This window comes from Oryctolagus cuniculus, chromosome 12 (genome assembly GCF_964237555.1).
Source record: "Oryctolagus cuniculus chromosome 12, mOryCun1.1, whole genome shotgun sequence".
Classification (NCBI taxonomy): Eukaryota; Metazoa; Chordata; class Mammalia; order Lagomorpha; family Leporidae; genus Oryctolagus; species Oryctolagus cuniculus.
In genome coordinates, this window is record NC_091443.1 from 101678761 (window position 1) to 101686980 (window position 8220).

An 8220-nucleotide genomic window follows, 5' to 3' on the forward strand; every position below is an offset into this window, starting at 1 on the left:
TTGAAGACCCCCGTCATTGGGTTTGGGCCGGAAGTGGCATGAGCAACCCTCCCTCCCGTCCAACGAGAGCTCGCTACAGAGAAATTGTCCACCAGTCTCCCTCCTAAACACCTGCTCTTTCCTCTACTCCCACCACCACCCCGTTTTCTTTCTCTTTTTCTTTTCTTTCCCATTTTAATGTTCTTCGATGAGCTGAGAGGGCCAAGAAGTGTGACTAGGGTTCTGTCCCATTTCCTATGAAAGTCTGTATGTGGTGGCCGGCACCGCGGCTCACTATGCTAATCCTCCGCCTAGCGGCGCCGGCACACGGGGTTCTAGTCCCGGTCGGGGCGCCGGATTCTGTCCCGGTTGCCCCTCTTCCAGGCCAGCTCTCTGCTGTGGCCCGGGAGTGCAGTGGAGGATGACCCAAGTGCTTGGGCCCTGCACCCCATGGGAGACCAGGAAAAGCACCTGGCTCCTGGCTCCTGCCATCGGATCAGTGCGGTGCGCCGGCCGCGGCAGCCATTGGAGGGTGAACCAACGGCAAAGGAAGACCTTTCTCTCTGTCTCTCTCTCTCACTGTCCACTCTGCCTGGCAAAACAAAAACAACAACAACAACAAAAAAGTCTGTATGTGGGGACTTGGCCTTGGAAGTTTATATGTATTGCTTTTAGGAGTATTTTTGAAAGTACTGCTACTGCGATGGATCCATAAAATAAAACATATTGGAAGAAAAATGCCGAAGCAAAGAAAAATCAAAAGGTAAAAGCACGCAAAGATGCGACACACAGGAATGCTCAGTACAACTCTGCTTCCACTGGCAGCAAACGGGAAGTCAATCTACGGCTGGCGGGGCATTTGCTGTCAATCACGACACAGTCTACCCAGCTCTGACAAGACTACAAATAACGCTGCCTGTCTTTGTAACGTGGAAAATGGCTCTATTTGTAAATGGGAAAAGAATAAGGCAAGTATCACGGGAGTATTATCACACACTCACAACACATACACAACACACACAAGACACACATACACAACACACATACACAACACATACAAGATACACATCACACAACACACACAAGATACACATCACACAACACACATACACAACACACTCAACACATACACAACACACACATCACACAACACACACAAGATACACAACACACAAACACAACACACACAAGAAACACATCACACAACACACATACACAACACACACATACACAAGACACACATCACACAACACACACAAGACACACAACACGCATACACAACACATACAAGATACACATCACACAACACACATACACAACACACACAAGATACACATCACACAACACACACAAGAAACACATTACACAACACACATACACAACACACACAAGATACACATCACACAACACACATACACAACACACTCAACACATACACAACACACACCACACAACACACATACACAAGACACATATCACACAACACACACAAGATACACATCACACACACACATACAAACACACTCAACACATACACAACACACTTACACAACACACATATACACAAGACACACATCACACAACACACACAAGATACACATCACACAACACACATACAAACACACTCAACACATACACAACACACACAACACATACACAAGACACACATCACACAACACACTTACACAACACACATATACACAAGACACACATCACACAACACACAAGATACACAACACACAAGATACATATCACACAACACACATATACAACACACTCAAGACATACACACACATCATACAAAACGCATACACAACACACACATACACAAGACACACAACACACACAAGATACACAACACACATATACAACACACTCAACACACACACAACACCCACACGCATACACATCACACACACACACTGTATTGGGCTTCTTCAGGCAGGCAGAACCAACGGGGGGTGTGCAGGTATGGAAGTCACCTTATTTCAAGGACGAGGCTCCCGGGACGCGGAAGCTGACGGGTCTCAGCATCTGCAGAGCCAGGAGAGCCCACGGTGCAGCGCCACTCCACAGGCCAGCAGGCTCGGGGCCCCAGGGGAGCCAAGGTTTGCGTGTGAGTCCGAAAGCAGCAAGAAAAATAAAATAAATAATAATAATACATAAAATGATATTGTACCTCCGAGGCAGTCAGGTAGGAGAATTCCCCTTACCCCATCTTTATGTTCTAGCAACTGATTGGTGCATCCCCCACACTAGGCTGGGGTTTCCCCATGTGTGACCCTCATCCAGCACACCCACAGACACCTCCAGAACCACAGGTGACCAAATATCCCGTCCAGTTGACACGTAAAGTTCAGCGTCACACACGTATATGCATGTGCTGTCGTCTGTGGATGTCTCCCTCCCGCTCCAGCTCATGTTGGAATCACACCCCAAGGGGGTGGCACGGGGGTGTGGCCTCTGGGACACAAGCGGCTCACGGGGCAGAGCCCTCAGGCACGGGATCAGTGCCCTACAAAGAAGCCCCCGGGCGCGCCCGCGTCCCTGGTGCCCTGTGAGGACAGGGCAGGCAGCGGGCCCGCAGCACACACCGCGCCTGGTGCCTCCAGCCCCCAGATGGCGAGAAACACAGTCCTGTCACCAGACACCCTTCTGTGACGTTCTGACACAGCCCCAGAAAATGCACCTAAATGACACACACCCCACGCATACACAACACACCCACACACCACAGGTACACCACACAGGTGCACAACACACACAACACAATACACAACACTCATGACACATACACAACACAAACACCTACATACACACAACACACACACCTCACGCATACACAACACACACACCACAGGTACACCACACAGGTGCACAACACACATACACAAGACACAACACATACACAACACACACACACACCACAGGTACACCACACAGGTGCACAACACACACAACACAATACACAACACTCATGACACATACACAACACAAACACCTACATACACACAACACACACACCTCACGCATACACAACACACACACACCACAGGTACACCACCCAGATGCACAACACACATACACAAGACACAACACATACACAACACACACACACCACAGGTACACCACACAGGTGCACAACACACACAACACATACAACACAATACACAACACTCATGACACATACACAACACAAACACCTACATACACATAGCACACACATCTCACGCATACACAACACACACACACCACAGGTACACCACCCAGATGCACAACACACATACACAAGACACAACACATACACAACACACACAACACAGGTACACCACACAGGTGCACAACACACATCACACACAACACAATACACAACACTCATGACACATACACAACACAAACACCTACATGCACATAACACACACACCTCACGCATACACAACACACACCCACCACAGGTACACCACACAGGTGCACAACACACATACACAAAACACAACACATACACAACACACACAACACAGGTACACCACACAGGTGCACAACACACACAACACAATACACAAGACACAACACATACACAACACACACAACACAATACACAACACTCACGACACACATACACAACACACACATACACATAACACACACCACACACTACACAACACATGTACACAACACTCACAACACTCATACACAACACACACATACACAACACAAACACACACAACACACACTACATACACAACACATACACAACACACATACACAACACACACAACACAAACACACACATGCACAGAACACACACCGCACACTGTACACAACACACGTACACAACACACATAACACAACACTCATATACAACACACATACACAACACAAACATATACAACACACAGCACACATAACACATACACAAGACACAACACATGCAACACACTACACAATACACATGCACAACACACACATGCACAGAACACACACCACGCACTACGTACACAACAATGCAACACACATACACAACACACACAACACACACAACACTCATATACAACACACACAACACAAACACACAACACACACTACATGCACAACACACATACACAACACACAACACACATACACAACACACACAACACTCATACACAACACACAACACAAACACACACAACACACACTACATGCACAACACACAAAACTCACAACACACAACACTCATACACAACAGCAGCAGGGCTTCCCTCTTGGTAGTTGCAGGTTTGTTTTTACCTTTAATCGTGTCTATTTTTACAATAATCACGTATACCTTTTACTTTAAAAATATGTACTTTTCTATTACAATCATAGCGTATGCCATTTGGTTTAGAAAAAAAAGGAACTACTGCAAAAGAACCATAAAGTAAATACAGACAAGCCATGCATCCTAACACTACTCTTGTGTCTGCTGTGTATTTTTCCTAAGGATACGCAAACTTATCATTCCTCACAAAAAAATAGAAATTACTTTTATAGTGAGAAAGACTGATAAATTCGAAGACTGTCATTTTGACAACCCAAACGAATTATAAAATGATGAGCAAGATGGAGCAAATGTAGTAAAAAAGACATGGTGAAGAAGATTCAAAAAAGATATTTAAAACAAGCTATTTAAAGAATCATAAACTGGGACCAGCACTGTGGCATAGCAGGTAGTCACTACCTGTGATGCCTGCATCCCATGTGGGTGCCAGTTGGAGACCCGGCGGCTCCACTTCCTGTCCAGCTCTCTGCTACTGCTCTTGGGAAAGCAGCAGAAGATGGCCCAAGTGCTTAGACCCTGCACCAACAAGGGAGATCCAGAAGAAGCTCCCGGCGCATGGCTTTGGCCTGGTCCAGACCCAGCTGTCGTGGTCATTTGAGGAGTGAACCAGTGGATAGAAAACCAACCTCCCTCCCTCCCTCTCTCTCTTGCTCTCTTGCTCTCCCTCTCAAATAAAGAATCTTTTTTTAAAAAAAGATCTTTATTTATTTATTGGAGAGGTAAAGTTACAGAAAGTGAGAGGGAGAGAGAGAGAGGTGTCTTCCATCCACTGGTTCACTCTCCAGATGGCCGCAACGGCCGGAGCTGCGCTGATCTGAAGCCAGGAGCCAAGAGCTTCTTATGGGTCTCTCACGCAGATGCAGGGGCCCAAGGGCTTGGGCCATCTTCTACTGCTTTCCCCAGCTATAGCTGAGAGCTGGATGGGAAGAGGAGCAGCCGGGACTAGAACTGGCACCCATATGGGACGCCAGCGCTGCAGGTGGAGGATTAACCTACTGTGCCATGGTGCCAGCCCCTAAAGAATCTTTTTAAAAAGTTTATTTGGGTACACAAATTTTGAAATCCATGTGGTTTTTTTTTTCATCATATGCATTTCTTTTTTTAAAAATTTTTTAAAAAATTTTTTGACAGGCAGAGTGGACAGTGAGAGAGAGAGACAGAGAGAAAGGTCTTCCTTTTTCCGTTGGTTCACCCTCCAATGGCCACCGCGGCCAGCGTGCTGCGGCCGGCGCACCGTGCTGATCCGAAGGCAGGAGCCACGTACTTCTCCTGGTCTCCCATGGGGTGCAGGGCCCAAGCACTTGGGCCATCCTCCACTGCACTCCCTGGTCACAGCAGAGGGCTGGCCTGGAAGCGGGGCAACCGGGACAGAATCCGGTGCCCCGACCGGGACTAGAACCCAGTGTGCCAGCGCCGCAAGGCGGAGGATTAGCCTAGTGAGCCACGGAGCCGGCCCCATCATATGCATTTCTAATGAACTTTTTGAGTACCCCTTGTATGGATGGACTTCAAACTTTTTTTTGCACCAAAATAAAAGCAGGTTTTCATTCCATTTTCCCATACACATCTGCAAACTGTTTGGAGTTCCCTCGCATTTCCCCAGAAGGCCGGATGTCTTTGACAGCAGCCGTTTTGAGTGGAGGGTCCCATGGCATCCCTGCGTCCCCTAAGCCCCTCCTCCCATTAAAGGGCAGGGGTCTGCAGCGAGAGGCAGCCTGAGACCTCCAGGTTGCCGGTGTCCAGAGGCGCCTCGGTGGCAGCTGGCAGCCTGCACTCCAGCCTCAGCCTGGCACCGGTTTGCTCGTTTGTAGTTTAACCTTGGGGACACCGGCAAGGGCAAACCTGAGCCCAGGCTCTCCCCTCTGTCGTGAATCGACCCCCACAAGGCCTGGTTCTAGCCAGGAGCTCCTGATTCCAGCTCCTCTGCCCTCCCAGGTCGGGAGCCGGCCTGCATGCGGTTCTCAGTGTAGCCACACATTGCCAGCTGCTTCCCTCTGCCTCACACGCTAGCCCCCAGGGACTGGATTTCCTCCTGTCTCCTTTGCCAGGTGGTCGTCTTAAGCCTCAGTGTCTATGGGTCTTAAGTTTCTGTGCTGGGTCTTGGTTCCCTTCTCTTGAAAACGAAGGGTTCGAACACAGACCCCATTTAAACAGGCTGGCTGGGAGCCAGGGGTGGTGGGTGGTCAGGGGTGAGAAGGCAGAAATATCTCTGTGTGTTCTCATCTCCCCTCACCCACCCCAAATCCTGGCCCACAGCAGACACTCAATATAAGTTTGTTGAATTGACAAGAATAAATAGATGGTTTCTACCCATTATACAGACCCTTAATAAATCCTGCCTTTAATTTAATGTGTGATGCTCCCGCACACTGTGACATTCTTGGGGGACAGGAACTCCATATTTAAAAGGGACCTGAGGATGGTGTTACCGGACCAATAATCAGGCCCTTGCTTCTCCATGCTAGATAACCAGTCCTCCAAAGAGGAGAGGTGGTAAGAAAGGGTTTACTTCAAGAATCCAGCAGCAGGTGGCTGGTGAGTGCCCGCTGCTCCTCTTCCAATCCAGCTCCCAGCTAATGCACTTGGGAAAGCAGCGGAGGACGGCCTGGGTGTCTGGGCCCCTGCCACCCACGTGGGAGAACCAGATGGAGTTCCAGGCTCCTGGCTTTGGCCTGGTCTTGTCATGGCTGTTGTGGTCATTTGAAGAGTGAACCAACAGACAGATCTCTCCCTCTCTCTCACTGTCTCTCCCTCTCTCTAATTCTGCCTCATAAATAAATAAATAACTTTTTTAGAAAAAAAAAAAGAAGCTGGCAGTTTTGGGGAAAGAGGGATATGTGGATCTGGAGTAAGCTTTTCCTCCAAACAAACCTTCAAAAATGCTTTTCAAAGAGACAGGGTTAGCTGCAGGGGAGGTCAGGAAAATACCGTGAGTCCAGTCAATTGACAATTGGGCAGATTTTCAGGCCTCGTTCTTCTGACAGTCTGGGAAATTCAGGGTGTCAGCCAGGTGGAGGTGTCTTGACCATGGAGCACAGGGCTTCTCTGAGAGCCAGATGTGAGGTTTGCCATTCCAAGTCATCTGCTTTCCTTCTGAAATTCTTATTTGTTTGTTTTTTTTTTTAAAGATTTATTTATTTGAAAGGCAGAGTTACTCACAGAGAGAAGGAGAGGCAGGGAGAGACACAGAGAGAGGTCTTCTATCTGCTAGTTCACTCCCCAAATGGCCACAATGGCAGGAGCTGTGCCCATCAGAAGCCAGGAGCTTCTTCTGGGTCTCCCACGTGGGTGCAGGAGCCCAAACACTTGGGCCATCTTCTACTGCTTTCCCAGGCCATAGCAGAGAGCTGGATTGGAAGTGGAGCAGCCAGGGTTTGAACCGGTGCCCATATGGGATGCCAGCACTACAGGCAGCGAGCGGCTTTACCTGCTACGCCACAGCGCCAGGCCCTCATTCTGAAATTCTTATACAAACATTATTATTCGCTAAACTAGTCAGAGGTCATTCACAGTATCAGTAGTTGGCTTTCAAGATGCTGTCATTAGGATAAACATGTGAAAAGAGGGGGCTGGCAGTGTGCCCTAGTGGGTTAAGCCTCCGCCTGCAACACTGGCATCCCATATCGTCGCCAGTTCAAGTCCCGGCTGCTCCACTTCCAATCCAGCTCCCTGCTAGTGCACCTGGGAAAGCAGCGGAAGATGGTCCAGGTCCTTGGGCCCCTGCACCCACGTGGGAGGCCCAGAAGAGGGTCCTGGCTCCTGCCTTTGGGCTGCCTAGTCCCGGCCATTGTGGCCATCTGGGGAGTGAACCACATGATGGAAGATTCTCTCTCTCTCTCTGCAATTCTGCTTTTCAAATAAATAAATATTTTTTAAAAAAGTGAAAAGGAAGAGGTCTTTATTACTGTTCCGAAGAAGTCCAGTGTAGTGCAGGAGGCTAA